We start from the raw sequence: 18,034 nt of genomic DNA on the forward strand, positions 1-18,034 counted from the left end.
TCAAGACAGTTGGAGGAACATGGAGAGACCCTTGGTATTTATGATATCCCGGATGATTAGAGCCAAGGCCTCCGTACCACATGCGATTATTTGAGCTGAGGTAGCCGCCCCTCCTATAGAGATTAAGGCTCTTACCAGATCAGTGTCCTTTATGCGCAGTCTATGGGATACACATAGAGGCAGATATACTAGATTGGCCCTTGAGTCCTCTAGACAGTTAGCGATGCAGGGAGATGCATCATGTTGGTATGCGCAGATGACCTCATGGTTTCAGAGGCATGGTCTCAACATGGATAGATTGCCTCCCTTTCAGTATTCCCTGGATGCACCCTCCCTACCAGTCACACGGACGGAGATCACTAGACTCATTCGGCAGGATCTTATACAGTTGGACACCAGAAGGACATGGGTAGAGCCGATGCAAGAGTTGGGCACCAAGATGGCTTTCTACAAAGAGCACCTTCTCCAACTTTCGGGAGATGGGTTTGTGACTCGTCCAAGCTACATGGACACTCATTTGTCTCATGGTCTGCGATGTGCTATTGGTCAGATTCGCACATCCTCACACCAGCTGGAGACTGAGACGGGTAGATTCAGAGGGATACCGCCGGAGTCTAGGATATGTCAACTATGTGGTAGAGAGCCAGAGACAGAGCTACACTACATATGCCACTGCACTGTGTATTATGAGATATGAGGGCGCTTCCATTGCTTATTCAGGGAGGGTTTTGGACCCCTAGATAAAGTCATGAGGTATCAGGATCAGAGATGCCTTGGCCTATATCTACTTGAGCTACACCGACATAGGATCAGAGATGCCTTGGCCTATATCTACTTGAGCTACACCGACATAGAGATAGTCTGTTGAGGAGACATGGAGTACGACAGTCACAGAGACACATCACAGACTTCTTTGGATCGAGGGAGCCAAGAGACCAACCACCAGCACAGGGTTGTACCCGCATTCATACGAGAGGCACCCTCATTGACAGGGCGACTGAGCTCGGGAGATCGAGACGACCACGACCGAGACACAGGAGCACACTACATCGACGGAGACTCTAGCAGAGGATCAGAGGCATTCTAGCACGACACCCAGATTGTCATTGAGGGCCTATTCTACATTTTCACATTTCACATTTCACACTTCATTTTCAGTTTTCATTTTTACTTTCAGTACTTCTTGTACTTGAACTTCAGACATTGTATTAGATTCACCACTTTGTATCTGATGGTCTCATAGGTCATTTTGGCCTTTTGAAGACGTTAATATATCATTTCATTTCTCTCTCTCTCTCTCTCTCTCTCTCTCTCTCTCTCTCTCTCTCTCTCTCTCTCGCGGCAATGCCTACGCGTATCTCTAGACGCCTTGTTACAAAAGAAGCAATTTGTTCGTTTTCAGCACCTTTGTGTGAAAAAATTGCTTCTCGCACATCTGATGCTGATCACCACATGAGTTTGGTGAGGGGGTATTCTAATTTGAAATTTTAACACAAATGAGCCAAATGAATTAACAAGAGGAGGAGGTCATATTTCAATCAAAAAATATAAAGTTTTTATTTGCAAAAAATGCAAGAAGCAAGATAAGAAAACAAGGAGCCCAAATCATGTCTCCACTAATGTACACACGAATTGATTTGCCAACATCATGAAGTATCTATACATACCATATAAAGTTTGAGTAAGGAGCTTCGAAAAGGCACTGGGGAGTGTTCCCATAGTCTTGTACCAAGCCTAAGTAGTTCACTGCAAACGAAGCACCTCTTATAATGAGTTTATTAACTTATTAATAAGTGACCAGCCCTGGCGTTTTCAGCCAAGTGTTCCAGATCAGCCCGTTTGCAGATTTCAGCCATAGCCTCATCATCGTATCGCAGTTCCAAGCCGGATCAGCCCTAGCATTTTCACTTTTCATCCCTTAGCCTCGCAGATCCAAGCATCCATAACCAAATCCCATTAGCATCTCAACATCTAGGACCAATTTATCAGCATTTGTGCAATCTAAATCAAATACCTCTCTCACGATGGAGAGGGGGGCCCTTGGAGGGGGGTTTGGGACCCCATCTAGTGTTAGTCTTCTCTCTCTTTGTAGGCGAGGATGGCAGGAGGCGTATGGAGAGGCCCTTGGTATCTATGATCTCCCGGTTGATTAGAGCCAAGGCCTCCATACCGCATGATATCATTTGAGCGGAGTTAGTTGCCCCCCCTATGGAGATTGAGGCGCTTACCAGATCAGTCTCCTTTGTACACAGCTTATGGGATACTACCAGATATAGATATGCCAGGTTGGCCCTAGAGTCCTCCAGACAGTTGGCTCTACAAGGGGATACATTATGCTGGTATGCACAGATGACGTCATGGTTTCAGACACATGTCTTCACCATGGACATGCTGCCTCCTTTTCAGTACTCTCTACAGACACCCTTGATGTCTATGACACGGCTGGAGATTACTAGACTCATTCGTCAGGATCTGATCTAGCTGGACACGAAGAGGACATGGAGAGAGCCGGTACAGGAGTTGGGCACGAAGATGGTTTTCTATAGAGAGCATCTTCTCCACCTCACAGGGGATGGGTTTGTGATTCGACCTAGCTATATGGACACACATCTTTCTCATGGTTTGCGTTGTGCCATTGGCCAGATACGCACATCCTCACAGCTCGAGATTGAGACTGACAAATTCAGAGGGATACCAGCAAATAGCAGGATATGCCATTTATGTCATCTAGAGCCAAAGACAGAGTTACATTACATATGCCATTGCACAATGTACTATGAGATACGAGGCTGTTTTCATTGTCTATTTAGAGAAGGTTTTGGGCCTCTATCTAGGGTCATGAGTTATGAGGATCAAAGATGTCTTGGACTGTATCTACTTGAGTTGCACAAGCATAGAGACTCTTTACTGAGGAGATCTGGAGAGAGAGAGTCCCAGAGACAGATTACAGATTTCTTTACACTAGATATTGGACACCCAGACGAGCAGCTAGAGGAGAAGCCACCATTGCAGAGCTCTGACCGCACTCATACTACCACTACTGGCATTCTCATAGACCGAGCATTGGAGCTAGGAAGATCTAGACAATTGCGATTGAGGAGAGGAGCTACACAGTATCGACGGAGACTACAACAGAGGATTCGAGCCGTACTTTCTCGACGTCCAGAGTGCAGATGAGGATGGATCTCTACCATATCTCCCCCCCCCCCCCTTCCCCCCTTTCTCGCATTGTACTACACTTTTGTATTAGCTGGCACATCCATACAGTCCCAGTTTGTAGTAGTTGTATTTTTGTTTCAGTTTTTTTTTATTCCAGACATGGTATCAGATTCACTATGTTGTAACAGCTTGGTCTTATAGGTCACTTTGGCCTTTTGAAGACGTTAATATATCATTTCATCTCCCTCTCTCTCTCTCTCTCTCTCTCTCTCTCTCTCTCTCTCTCTCTCTCTCTCTCTCTCTCTCTCTTAAGAAAACTGGTATTTTCCTGGGAGATGACCTTACATTGGCACAAGTGGCACACATGCAAGAGTTGATGCCAGAGATCAAGGCAGCAAGAGAAAAGGGGACAATCACCTTTTATAGAGGAGGGAAAGTAGTGGTTCTGGAAAAGCGCTCATCATGACGGTGCGAGACCTATGGGGCGACGCTCCGGATAGCAGCATGGAATTGTAATGGATCACATGGGCTAGATGTAGGTGCCTTTGAAGACAGCTTTAGGGACAGAGACATAGTTTTCTACACAGAGACACACCAGATACCGCGACAACTTATGCCACATGTGAAGGGGTATTTATGGGAAACAGCTGGTCGACCAGACAAGAGATCTCTACGAGGTAGCCGGGGTTCAGGAGGAGTAGCAGTCTTATTTAAAGAGGAGCTGAAACCACTACTACAGATTATCATCAGGAAAGATGAACAAGCAAGGTGTATGTGGGTGAGAATGAGACCCGAGACAGGTAGATTTCTATATATCGCTATATGCTACTTCCCTCCAAGTACATTAGTCTACTCCTCACCTAAAGGACAGTCCCCTTTCTCCATATTGAATAATGACATATGGGAGTTCTCTAGAGATGGAGACATCGTTCTCTTAGGAGACTTTAATGCCAGAACGGCCAACTCTCAAGCAGTATTCTATGATACTTCTGAGGAAATGCTCAGAGAAGATGATTTATCACAGGAGGGGCTTACTAGAAACTCACACGATAAAGAACATATTGAATATGGGAGACATCTCATGGAAATGGCAACTACACATGGTTTGGCCATACTTAATGGTCTAGAGAATTTCCCTTTATCTGGGGGATTCACATGCTTCCCGCACAGGCATGGGGCCAGTACAGTGGATTATTTCATGACTTCACCAAGCTTTATTTCTAGTATCGAGGACTTTAAGGTGGGACCCAGACCGGTTGGGATTGCAGTGGATCATGCTCTCTTGACCTTATCAATCTCCTTCCAATACAATGCCTCTCAAGTACAAAGGAAGAAGACACACACAAGATATACTTTCACGCCAGAGACTGATTTAGTCTATGTGGAAAAGATCTATAATAGGATGTGGGCAGCCGAGCCAGTATATACTGTAGAGGAGATTACTTCTCGGCTAACAGAGATACTACATGGAGCAGCACAAGAGGCATACCCACATACTCAGCCTGATCAGAAGAGAGGATCTGGGAACATGCCTCAAAACAGTTGCTACGACGAGGAATGCAGAGAGACGAGAACCCAGGTCCAGAAAGAGCTTACACTTGGGATCATCACATATAAGCAGTCTCGGATTGCTCTTCTGCGTATAGTACGTCGCAAGAAAAGGCCAAACTGGAGAAGGATTTATATCAGCTCTTCTTGAGTCAGGACTCACATGAGGCCTGGCGTTTATTTCACGAGCACTCATCGCCTCCGACAATTACTTCTTCTGAGATTTGGGGTCAATATGTAACATCATTATATACGGTATCTGGACAGCCTCCATTACCAGATCCGCTAGAGCCATGCCCTGCTACCAGTACTTTCTTTACTACGGAAATGGTGGAAAAAGCCATTGATAAGATGAAGACAAGAAGAGCATATGATCATGAGCGTTTAGTAGCAAAACATCTGATCCATGCAAGGGATCTACTTTCAAAAGTCCTTGCTTGTCTGTTTAATCGGGTCATGTGTGAAGGATTACCTGAATCTTGGAAATTATCTACTATCGTACCTATTTTCAAGTCAGGGGATCCTATGATACCCGAGAACTACCGTACCATTATGGTGGGTCACACATTGACCCGATTGTACGCATCCATTCTGGAACAAAAATTGAGTAGATGGGCAGAGAATGAGGGCATAACAACAGGACAAGCTGGATTTAGGAGGGGTTATTCCACTCTAGATCATATTCTTAAGCTCAGAGCCATTATTGAGGAAGGAAGAGCAAGCGGGAGAAGGATGTATTGTTGCTTTGTGGATTTTCGGAAAGCTTTTGACACAATACCAAGGGCCAGATTGATGCGCAGAATGCAAGAGTTAGGGGTCCCCAAAGAGATTATCTGAGGGATCATGGCCTTATACGGGTCAGTAACTGGTTATGTACGTACTCCAGAAGGGGATTCCGACATTGTTCATTCCACCGTTGGAGTAAAGCAGGGATGCCCACTGTCCCCTACTTTATTTGGTATGTATATAGATGAGGTATCAGATTACATTGATAGAGAGGGTGACAGAGGCGCTCAACTTGCAGGGTCATGGATCCCTTTGTTGTTGTATGCAAATGATATTGTATTGATAGCAGAATCACCAGATGCAATGCAGAGGCAGTTGGATGCATTACATAAATTCGCGGAGGACAGCGAACTGTCGGTAAATTTGGGTAAAACCAAAGTTATGGTGTTTAACACCACACCGCAGTGGGTTAGGAGATTGGCACCTACATTTGCATATGGCCAGGATACAGTAGAGTACACAAATGCATACACATACCTTGGTGTGGTATTTACAGGACCGAAGTTTACTCTTAAGAAAGCAGCGGATGCTAGATTGTCCAGAGCCTCTGCGGCCTTGGGAGGGTTGGAGAGGATGTGTTCACAAGTGCAGTTTCAGGAACCACGAACAAAACTTTGGCTCTTTGATACTGTGGTGGCTTCGGCTATGCTTTATGGGGTCCAAATTTGGGGACCATCTGTGGATCAAGATAATTGGAATTCAATGGAGAGACCTTTGGTATCTATGATTTCCCGAATGATTAGAGCCAAGGCCTCCGTACCACACGCGATTACCCGAGCGGAACTAGCTGCCCCTTCGATAGAAATTGAAGCTCTTACCAGATCAGTGTCCTTTATACATGGTTTATGGGATACAAATAATTGCCGATATACTAGATTGGCCCTCGAATCCTCTCGACAATTAGCAATGAAAGGAGATACATCAAGCTGGTATGTGCAATTGTCCTCATGGTTTCAGAGACACGGGTTCAGTTCCAATACTCTCTTGAGGCTCCATCACTGGCAATCGCACGAACGGAGATTAATAAAATCATTCGCCAAGATCTTATACAGTTGGACACTAAGAGGACATGGGTAGACCCTACACAAGAATTGGGCACGAAGATGGCCGACTACAAAGAAAACTTCCTACAACTATCTGAAGATGGTTTTGTGATTCGCCCGAGCTACATGGATACCCACCTGTCTCATGGTTTGAGATGTGCTATTGGTCAGATTCGTACATCCTCACACCAGCTGGAAATTGAATTTGGCAGATTTAGGGGAATCCCACCTGAGAGCAGAATTTGCAAGTTATGCGGAATGGAGCCGGAGACAGAATTACACTACATATGCCATTGCACCGTATACTATGAGATACATGGGCGTTTCCATTGCCTATTTAAAGAAGGCTTTGGACCTCTAGATAGAGTCATGCAATACCAAGATCAAAGGTGCTTAGGCCTGTACCTACTGGAACTACATCGACACAGGGATAATCTAATGAGAAGACAAAGAGCACTACAGCCTCAGAGGCAGATCATAGATTTCTTCGGATCGAGAGAAGCAGGAATGGAAGGAGAAGCAAGAGGCCAGCAGCGAGCACAAAGGAGTACCCACATTCATACCAAAGGCACCCTCATTGACAGGGCGATTGAGCTTAGGAAATCGAGGCGACCACGACCGAGATGCAGAAGCACACTTCACTGGAGGAGACTACAACGAAGGAGTAGAAGCATTCTAGCCAGACACCTAGAATGCTTCTAAGAAGTTTATCTAATACTTTGTATTTAGTTTTTCGCATTTATTTTCACACTTTCACACTTTTCAGACATTGTAACAGATTCACCACTTTTGTATCAGTTTGGTCTCATAGGTCACTCTGGCCTTTTGAAGACGTTAACATTTCATTTCTCTCTCTCTCTCTCTCTCTCTCTCTCTCTCTCTCTCCCCCCTTCACTCACACTATCTCTGTCTCCTCTCTAGTCTATTGCACATTTCTCTCATTAAGTAAAAGGAACCTAGAGTACAAACTGAGCACCACTCATCCTGAGTTATCACCATAAATCACTTCGGGTGCACATCACAATATAGGGGTCAAAAAGGAAATTTTGGTGCACACAGGTGACATCTTCCTAGTACTACTAGTGAATCCCCCAGGGGGATGTCTTACTAGCACGAGCTTTGATGCTTGCACAAGCAATCACTAGTCAGCTTTATATGAGACAGGCAATAAGATGTTTGTGGAACTTGCGGACAAAATGAGCTACTTAGAGCATAGAGAGGTTACGTACAGCACACATCTACTAGCATTGGGAAGTGCACATAAATTGGCCATTCTTCACACGCTATCACATTAGCCAAGCCTTGACAGTTTCACATACAAGAGTACTATAGAGTTCATTGCCAGGAGCCAAAGTATCCAATGTTGCGATATTCAGCCCCTGCTACTTGTACACATGAGTAACATTAGATTTGATTGGATTGCCGTGCTTGATACCAGATATTCAAAGGTTTGAGATTTCAGGTAGACCAATTAGCATAGTAGTGAATCATGCTATCCTGAAATTAACAATAGCAAGCTGTTGCCCAGCCGTGTCTACCTCTGTCGCCGCAATATAAGTTTCAAAAGTGTTGTATGCAGATGACATTATCTATATCTCAATTCACTTTTGGTGGGTAGCATGTAGAATGTCAGAAAGTATGTATATCTAGGGATCACCATAAAAAATACTAAGTTATCATGGCAAGAGACGCTCAACTTGCACAAGCATATACAGCACTCCGTGCATTAAAGAGGAAATGCACGCATATACAATTTCGTGAGCTACGTATGAAACTGCCGCTTTTTGATACCATATCTACCTGCACACTGTTGTATGGGGTGACTTCACCATATGAGAAGCCACTAACAAAGCATGGTGGGCCAGAGAGGGCATATATGCCGGATGGGAGAATATGAGAGACCATTGGTCATGATGCTATCACATTTCATGAGGGGTGAAGGCCTTGATTCACACGAGATCAATCAAGTAGAGATGGATGTACCACCTTTGGTGGAATTAACTAGTTTACACATCTAGGGAGGTCCCCCAAGTCATATTACAAGCGTTGATACTCAATGGAATGGGCTCCCACACCCCTTTTCTATGTAGCATGGTATTTTTACAGCTGCAAACTCTCTAAACCTGATTTTCAGCTCATAATATAACCCATCCTTACTATAAAAACCAATAAAATACAGGATTGGTGGGCTCTTTTGCACATTTCTCTATTTTCATCACGAAAACTTTATGAAACTGGTGCAACAAGAATTCGCTTGTACCTATATAATTTTCTTCACAATTGCACTTCGAAAGGTGGTCAAATTGGGGGCTGATTTTCTGCTGCATTTTTGGCGTGGACCGAGACAAGAGAAGGAGAGGTGTCGCTGTGGTATACTGGCGCCAAATTTCATGCAGAGTGATGTGTAGTTTCCAAGAGACATCCGACTCACTGATTCTCTGGTACAGGGTACAATCTGTCAGAAGTCTAGTCAAAAGACTATAAATAGGGCCCATTACTAAGTTTTGCGGGTTATTTTTGGTTGATCACTTCTACCCTTTTAGGAGCTAGTGTTGAAGCTCTTGTATCTTGTAATCCTAATCACTCTTTGAGCATACTTGACTCATTACTGTACTCTGGGATTTCCATGACTCTTTGCCGCATTCTCAAATTATCCTCTTATCTTGGCCGGTTTCTGACATAGTAATAGTACAGGTGCAACAATAAAGAGATACTAAAAGGCACACCAATCTTTGGGGCAAATCTGGTCGTGTTTTCTATTTCTCTCTCTCCCTCTCTCTTTCAATCTACAGGTGAACTGTTGGATACCATTTACGAGTGATAGGTCACACGAACTTTAAAAGAAATTCTAGCCAACATGTTCTTGGTTCATTTTTTGTTTTACCGCCCTTTGGTAGTTTCATAAACCAGTTTCAGCCTCTACGACGATTCATACGAATTGAGGACACCAGATGTTTGGGGTTCTTTTAAATGGATCTTCAGAGATGCCGAACAACCATTGCACAGGAGAGGAGACCTCATCAACCCAACCCTCCACAGAAAGCTCGAGTACTAACTTCTTCATCCTTCACAAGTTCGGTTGCTGACACCACATGATTTTCACCGACATTAGCAAGGATACAACATTAAGGTGTGTCACGTGCACATCTAATCCTATGTGCATGTGGACAGGCTAACGCCTACTAGGGTTTAGGACAGCCCAAGAAGTGTTCTCGCACCTTTGTGAGCCTATACGCATGACGTGCATGTCCAGACACTTTAGAGTAGTTGCACACCCTCTAAAATTTGCACATGAGCACAGCCAGTGTCTGCTAGGTGTAGGCACTGGGGAGTGTTCTTATAGTCTAGTATAGTATCTAGCCTAGGTAGTTCAGTAGCATGTGAAGCACCTCTTATCATCAGTTTAGTAACTTATTATTAAGTGACATTTTAGCCAGCATTCATTAAGTCGTGGGGTATAACCAGGCACTCTGGAGATTGCTCGACCTAGGTTCCCTACAGTATAAAGGTGACCCTTGGGTCACCATTCCATTATAAGTCAGTGCCTTCAGGGGGCAGCCTGCAAGTTCCCAGCCTTCAAGTACTAGATCAGCCCTAGCGTTAGCAGTTTCCAGCTTTCAAGTACCAGATTCAGCCAGCATTTTCTAGGAGCAGACCAAGTCCATTAGATCAGCCAGCTTTTTCAGATTTCAGCCAATTCCCGACATTGTCATCAGCACCTTCGACATTGGCAATAGCAGATCAAAACATAGCCTCGTCAAGTTGTAGATTCCCAACTATTTCCCAAGCGTTTTGCATTTTCAGCCCTTAGCCTCTCAAATCCAAGCATCTACCGCAAGATCCTATCAGCATCTTAGCATCTAGGACTATTGTATTAGCATTTGTGCAATCTAAAGAAAAAACCTTTCTAGCGATAGAGAGGGGAGCCTTGGAGAGGGGTTTGGGACCCCATCCGGTGTTAGTCTTCTTTCTCTCTCCATCATTCACAGAATCTTCACTCAATATCATTCTCTCTTCCCTTTCTAGTCTATTGCACATCTCTCTCATGAAGTAAAAGGAACCTTGAGTACGCCATGAGCACTCATCCTAAGTTATCACCTTAAATCACTTCCGCTACACATTACAAGGGGTTTCACCTTCGAGTGGTGCCACCCTAAATAGATAAGTGGCACTCATCTTTGCAACATGCCGCCCCGGTCCTCATGTCCACCCAAGAGAAGACCCATAGACAAATTAGAGCTATTATTGTGCACCACAGGTAAATGATGCCAAGGCATCTCAATCATGTAGAGATACGTCTTCTCAAAAGGGAGATACCCCTTTTGAAGACAACTTTCTAATGACATATTTTATGGTTAAACTTTCAGATTGGCAGGTACTAGCTTGTAGGCTTAGACTTGTTCTTTTCTCTCAAATAAGAAATACACTTACCTATACATATTGTTTTATCTCATAGGCCACACTATCCGTTAGACTTTAATTTAATCCTCTCTCCCTCTCTCCCTCTCCCTCTCTCTCTCTCTCTCTCTCTCGTGCGACGGAAGAAGAGGAATTACCTTGCTTAGTTAGAGGAGGAGTTGTATAAGCTATTCCTAAGCCAAGACTTGGGCGAGGTATGGATATTTTTTCATGAGCATTCCCCCCACTGGCTATCACATCCACTAAGATTTCGGGCGCATGTGCACCATCTCTTTACACAGTTTACAGGGCACCAGTCTCTACCCAACCCTCCAGAGCCTTGCCCACATACATGCACTTTCTTTACTGCTGAGATGGTAAAGAAAGTCATTGACAGGATGAGGACCAAGAGAGCTTATGATCATGATAGATTGATCGCGGAGCACTTCATACATGCTAGAGATATGCTTGCAGGGCTTATTGCAGTAATGTTCAACCGAGCCATGTATGAGGGTTTTCCGGATACTTGGAGCATGTCTACTTTTGTGCCTATCTTCAAGGCAAGAGACTCCATGATAACCCGGGAATTACCGTACTATCATGATTGGGCACACACTAGCTAGGTTGTATGCATCCATTCTTGAGCAACACCTGAGTAGATGGGCAAAGAGAGCAGGCATTCACGCATCAGGCCAAGCAAGTTTCAAGAGGGGTTCTTCTACTCTTGATCGTTTATTGACGCTCAGAGCTGTTACTGAGGTCAGAGGAAGGTAGATCACATGGTAGGAGGATTTATTGTTTTCGCAAAGCATTTGATACGGTTCTCGAAGCTCGATTGATGCAAAGATTATAGGAGATTGGAGTACCTAATGAGCTAATCTAAGAAATCATGGCTTTATATAGGACAGTTGTGGGGCAGGTTCGTACTCGCGAGGGGTTATCTGAGCATATTCACTCCACTATTGGAGTGAAATAGGGATGCCCACTCTCCCCCACATTGTTTGGCTTGTATGTAGATGAGGTTTCAGATTACATTGAGAGGGAGGTGGTAGAGGAGCACAACTAGCAGGGACATGGATTTCATTACTATTGTATGCAAATGATATTATCTTGATCTCACATTCGCCCGAGGGAATGCAGCTACGCTTGGATCCATTGCACACATTTGCTAGTGATACAGATACGCACATCATCACATCAGCTAGAGATTGAGACTCGTAGATTTAGGAGATTACCAGCAAAGACCAGGATTTGCCGATTGTGTCATATAGAGCTAGAGACAGAGTTACATCACATATGTCATTGTCTAGTGTACTGTCACCAACTGCTGACGTGTCAAGACACTGAAGAAAGGAGCCAACATTCAGATCCCGGCCAAGGGGCCAAAACCCTAAGAAGCAGAAGAAGAAGAAGAAGAAGTTTTACAGACGTACAAAGTCTTGACGAGTGGCCTATTTTTAAAGAAGAGTTCCCACCAACTTACGGGACCGCGTTCGATGGGGCCCAAGTGACATAAAGACATTAAAGATAAAGCAAAACACACTCCAAAGACTTTGCATAGCAAAATATGATGACGTGGCACGTGTACGGATGTTCCGCAATTCACGACAGATTTTTAGGAAAATCCCTAAATTTTAGGGAAGTGTTTTTTTGGGGTCAGCTTTTCATATTTGATGCTTTTAGGCTTTGGGCCTTTAAATATGAGCCTTGGGGGGCCCTCTCTGGCACTCTTGAGTGCGCAATGCAAAGGAGGTGCTCCCTTGCTATTGTACTTTGCTAATCAGCAATAATAAAGAAATACCGAAAGGGGCACCAGCGTTTGGGGCCGGTGCTTTCTTGGGGTGGAACTTGACCACTCCCCAACTCGTGTCTCTCTCTCTCTCTCTCTCTCTCTCTCTCTCTCTCTCTCTCTCAGTTATGTTGTTATTGAAGTGCTAAAAGTCTGTTCAGTTTGTTCTTTTCTATTGGCACGTGGTGCCCGTCTAATGACAGTGGTATTAGAGCATCAAACGTGTGCTTTTTTGAAGGCATATCGGTCCTACAAAAGAGAAGATAGAGCAAACCAGAGACTACTCGAACTTTATAATTTTGAAGTATCTTCGAGTCTGGACCCCGGACTTATTAGGCACTCCCACCCTTACTTCATTGCGCATTGGGCGCGCTCCCGGATCTCTCTCATTGTGCCCCTCTTCAAAAGGTCCTCTCTGTGTTTGCGAATCTCCAGTAAGTATAATCCGAGGCATCTCTGATCCTGGTATCTCATGACTCTAGAAAGTGGCCGAAATCTCTGAATAGACAGTGAAAGCGGCCTCGTATCTCATAGTATACTGGGCAGTGACATATGTAATGTAGCTCTGTCTCTAGCTCTATTTGGCACACCTGACAAATCCTGGACTCAACGGGTACTCCTCTAAATCTACCTGTCTCCATCTCTAGCTGATGTGAGGATGTGCGTATCTGACCAATAGCACATCGTATCCAGTGGGATAGATGAGTATCCATGTATCCTGGTCTGATCATAAACCCATCTTCCGTGAGTTGGAGAAGATGCTCTCTATAGAAAGTCATCTTCATACCTAGCTCATGTATAGGTTGTATCCATGTACTCTTCGTATCCAATTGAATCAAGTCATGTCTGATGAGCCTGGTAATCTCTGTCCTAGTGAGGGAGATGGAGGGTGCATACAGAGAGTACTGAAATGGGGGTAGCCGGTCCATACTAAAGCCATGTAACTGAAACCAAGATGCCATCTCTGCATACCAACATGATCTATCTCCCTGCAATGCCAGGAGTCAACTAAACCAATCAACCTTGGCAATGAATAACTGATACAATGTACAATGGGGGCAAGGGGTCACATATATACCTACCTCAGTAAATTGCCCTACCCATTGACAAATAAGTAAAATAAATACCTAAAAGCCAAAATTAATAATGGGATTGTAGCAGGGCTAAAATGTCACTGGCACAGGACAAGCAGTTAGTTGCAGTTGGTTGGGCTAGAGTTCACACTGGATGGACTCTCGCCTGCGCAGTGACACGTGGAAAGTAATACGGATGGTGGTCCAGTGGACACCGTGGCCAGATCACCACCACCTCAGTTTGGAGATAGGCTTAGCTGGATTGGGATATCTACCAACCGTTGGTGGCTCGCCCTTTAGGAGATACATATGTGTGGTTGGTTCTAATCGGGGGATCGGCATCATCCACTTTGTATGGTCTAGAGTCTAGTCTCGAGTCCTGAATCGAGAGTTCTGCACGCCACTGGCACTCTCCCTGCACATTGGAGCCTCGACACCCCCATTGTACCTTGAGTCCTGAGCTTGGAGCCGTGTGTGCTGCCAGCCAGAGTTGTATGGTTCTTTGAGTTTGTCGAGTTCCATTGAGTTGAGTCTGCAGTTGTGTTTGTATCGTGTCTTGAGTCATATTCCACTTTTGTGTTTGAGTCATGTTCCTGTGTGATGTTTCTTCTGTTGGAGCAAGGTTTCATGCATACTGCATTAAGGAGCATCGACTCTAGAGAGCATGACACCTTTTGCTCGCTACAGGTGCTCTCATTTTTGGCACGCCCGGTGGGACCTCAACTGAAGTCTCACTCCCTCGAAAGTCAAGTCGAAGTGCTATCTGGTTTCAGCTCCCTGTATCACTCGGTTTGTTTGCACAGGTCTGGGTCTGCCTCAGCTTGGTCCCGTCTAGTTTTCCCTCGACCTGCTTAGTTTTCAACCTGCTCGTCTAGACCTGCTTGTCTAGTCTCTCGTCCTGGTCTAGTAGTCTCTCGGCGGGGTCTAGTCCTCTCTCGTCCAGGTCTAGCTCGGAGGTCCAGTCACTCACCCTGGTCTAGTGGAGACTGGACCAATGTGCAGTAAGTTAAAGGTCTTCGTGTCCAAAGCTTGGGTGGGCTTTTGCCTACTGCATGACACACACAAGGCAATCAAAAGAGCGACAAAGCCCACTACTCAGTCCTTTGAAGTAGTACCACTGGAAGCGTCAACCCTTCGTGCCAAGCAGAAGTCCACCAGCCCCATTACCCTTACCTTCCCCCTCAACCAGTTCATCAATAAACTTCTCATCCCTTGTGTTACAACAAGCTCCATTGCAACAAGATCCTACAGAGACAGCCATGGAGGAGCTCACAAGTGTTCTAGCTAAGGTGACTATTAAGTTTCTGACTTTCAAGGGTCTCTCCAAGGAGGATTTTGACGACCATGCCCGGAGGTTTGTTTCTCTCTGCAGAGGTCGTGGCCTCAACTGAGAAGATACCTACTTAGTAATCTTCTCATCTACCTTGGATGACTTAGGAGACAAGTGGTACAGTCAGTTTGCTGAAAAACACTTTACTACTTGGGCTACATTAAGACAACAATTTTGTGAAGCATTCAAGCTAGGGGACTTCCAAGCAAAGGTTCTGGATGATTGGCCAACTTGATGCTTCAACCCAAAGAGACTTTTGGTGAACTCATAACCCAAACAAAGTCTCTGGTCGCCAAGCTTCCTCAGCAACTAGGTGAGTTTATGATCAAGAAATGGGTAGAGAAGGTGTCACAGACTGACGTGTCATGCTTGGGTGGCAGAGGACACCTCGGTAGAAAATGCTGACGTGTGACAAGGCTGACACGTGGCACTGTCGTACGGAATTCCGTGATTTTCGGCAGCTGTATGGACTTCCGTGTTTGGCGGGCTGATCAGTGGCAGCTTTTGCTGCTTTATGCTACGCAATTGAAGAAAGAGAGAGAGAGAGATTTTGTTTGCTTTATTCCCGAGAGAGAGAGAGAGAGAGAGAGAGAGAGAGAGAGAGAGAGAGAGAGAGAGAGAGAGAGAGAGAGAGAAAAGCAGAAGGCTTTTGCTTTATTTTAAAAGCTTTTTATTTTCAGCTTTTGGGCTCTGCTTTTAGCATCCCTTGTAATCTATAAATAGGCAGGGAGGCCTCTCACAACTCAGAGCATCTGGACGCAGAGTCTGAGTGTGAGTGCCTGCCCGCACTCTTGTACTTTGAACTCAGATTAATACAAAAAGAAATACCGAAAGGGGTGTTAAGTATGGAGCCTGATTTACCCTTGTAATTTTCTGTGGTAAAAGCGTACATTTGTAAGGCCCCCATTATGAGGAGAAGCCATCGTGCGTGAAGGAAAATCACTCATCGGAAACCAAAATTTTCACGGACAAGAATCACGGGCAACTTTAGAGGCCTCGGGGACGGAGGTCCCCGAGACTTTTTTTCGCCGGAATATTCCTTTTCGCCGGAATATTATGGCTGGACGGCGGCCGGAAAGTGGTCAGAAAACAACCGGTCGGTTGACCGGTGGCCGGAAGTCAATGGCTGATGGCCGGTGGTCGGAAGTCAATGGCCGGTGGCCGGTGGCCGAATTCAAAAGCGGACTTGTCTTCTCAAGGGCAGCCACACATGGGCGGATTGGATGGTCCGATTTGGACTTATTCGCACAAGGGCGGCTACACATGGCTGTCTCTCATAAGAGAGGACAGCCCTTTTGGCCTATAAAAGGAGGCCATTTCTACACACATTTCATAGTGTGAAGTTAATGCAACAAGGTGAGTGTGAGGTGGTGAGAGTGAAGCAAGGCGAGAACTCTATCAAGGGTTCAATCCCTTTGTAAACTACTTCTTCTTTTGAAGTGCTAAAGCCATTGAGTGGCTGCTTTCCCGTGGACGTAGCCCACATTGGGTGAACCACGTATATCGTGTGTACTCTCTCTCTCTCTCTCTCTCTACTCTATAATCTCTTGTGTGTGAAATCTATCTCTCTCCATTAAGTAATCTACTCAAAAATCTATTTAGCTACGTCTTATTTCCTAACAAGGGGTGCCAGTCTTTGGGGCCAATATCTCTAGGCACAGAACTCTGCCGGGCCAGTGTCGAATCAATTGTGAACTGTGAGCTGTTTTGAAGTATTTATTTGTGCTGTCGCGGTAGATTCTTGACTTGGAGTGTCCAAGTCTGTTACAGTGGTATCAGAGATGGCTGATTTCTCTTCTACGGAAAATCCGATCCCTATTTTTTTTTTCCGCGGCACTTATGGCTTCAGGCAAAGATCAGCCGACTCCGTCTGCATCTGGAGATGCAGGAAGGGATCACAACGATGATTCACACCAGGAGTATGGCTGTTGCTAATTGGACTATTTCTTATTTTTATGATTAATTTCTTTTTATGAAATTAGGATATTTTAATGTGTACACTAAGAACTGTTAAAAGATTGTAGCTACAGGAAATGCCATCAGGAACGGACAACTCTGATGTGTCATTTGATGGGTGACGGTAAACATCGCGAAGGAGTTTCCATAAGTTCGGTGGAAAGGGCCGGGTTACGGGTGCCCCTGATGCGTCACATGATGGGTGACGGGTGCATCAAAAAGGGGGCATTCCGTAGGCTAAGGAGGAAATCCGAACTGAGTAAGAAAATACGCGTAAGAACGCAAGCACAAGAATAAAGATGGGTTCAATGAAGCTTTTTACGAAAAGCAGGAACAATCGCGGGAAGGCAGACGCTTTCCCGCGAGGAATCTATGTTTGCATTGCATTCGTGCATGTGGTTGCATCCAAGGACGCCTAGGAAGTGTTGTGAAATGCATTAGTTTTAACTTATAAGGTTTTATTGAGTTTTTGGGCAGGTTCAGACCAATTTTAAAATATGCCGGCCGCCCACTTAATACGTGGGCAGCCACTTAGAAGATAAAGCAACAAAAACTAGCCAGCGAATTCTCTCTCCCTATTTCGGGTAGAACAGCGCAAAAAAGAAAAAAAAAAGGCCGCGATCTCTACGCGAGCAGCTATTCGTGCCGTGGCCAGGGAGCTATAAAAGCACCACATGCCCTCACTTAAAGGGGGTACCAACGTCAGCAAGAGAAGACTCTGCCGCAAGAGATCGCGAGACTACGAAGCACGGAAGTCGCTTTTTCCCGCGCAAGAGCGACAGGTATCTATTGTGGATTCGCCATACGAATTGTTGTCGCGTGTTTGTGTGGTTTGTTTTGCAAGAATCTCCCGTCTTACGGGAAGGCCCTTCAAGGGAAGTACGGCTTCACGCCCAAGTCCCTTACAGGAAGGAACGGCCTTGTGCCCAAGCCCTTTACGTGAAAGCACGAC

At 45.1% G+C, this 18,034-nt stretch overlaps 1 protein-coding gene and 1 pseudogene across 1 annotated transcript in view; one reads left to right on the forward strand and one right to left on the reverse strand.

Annotated features, from left to right (window-relative positions):
* LOC147425129 (uncharacterized) overlaps positions 1-18,034 on the reverse strand; it is a 63,161-nt gene that overhangs the window by 8,856 nt on the left and 36,271 nt on the right. The gene's annotated exons all lie outside the window — the stretch shown is intronic.
* Positions 2,099-3,177, forward strand: LOC147425131 (uncharacterized; annotated as a pseudogene).

The sequence above is a fragment of the Adiantum capillus-veneris genome, chromosome 25 (genome assembly GCF_014529385.1).
Source record: "Adiantum capillus-veneris isolate H3 chromosome 25, ASM1452938v2, whole genome shotgun sequence".
Lineage (NCBI taxonomy): Eukaryota > Viridiplantae > Streptophyta > Polypodiopsida > Polypodiales > Pteridaceae > Adiantum > Adiantum capillus-veneris.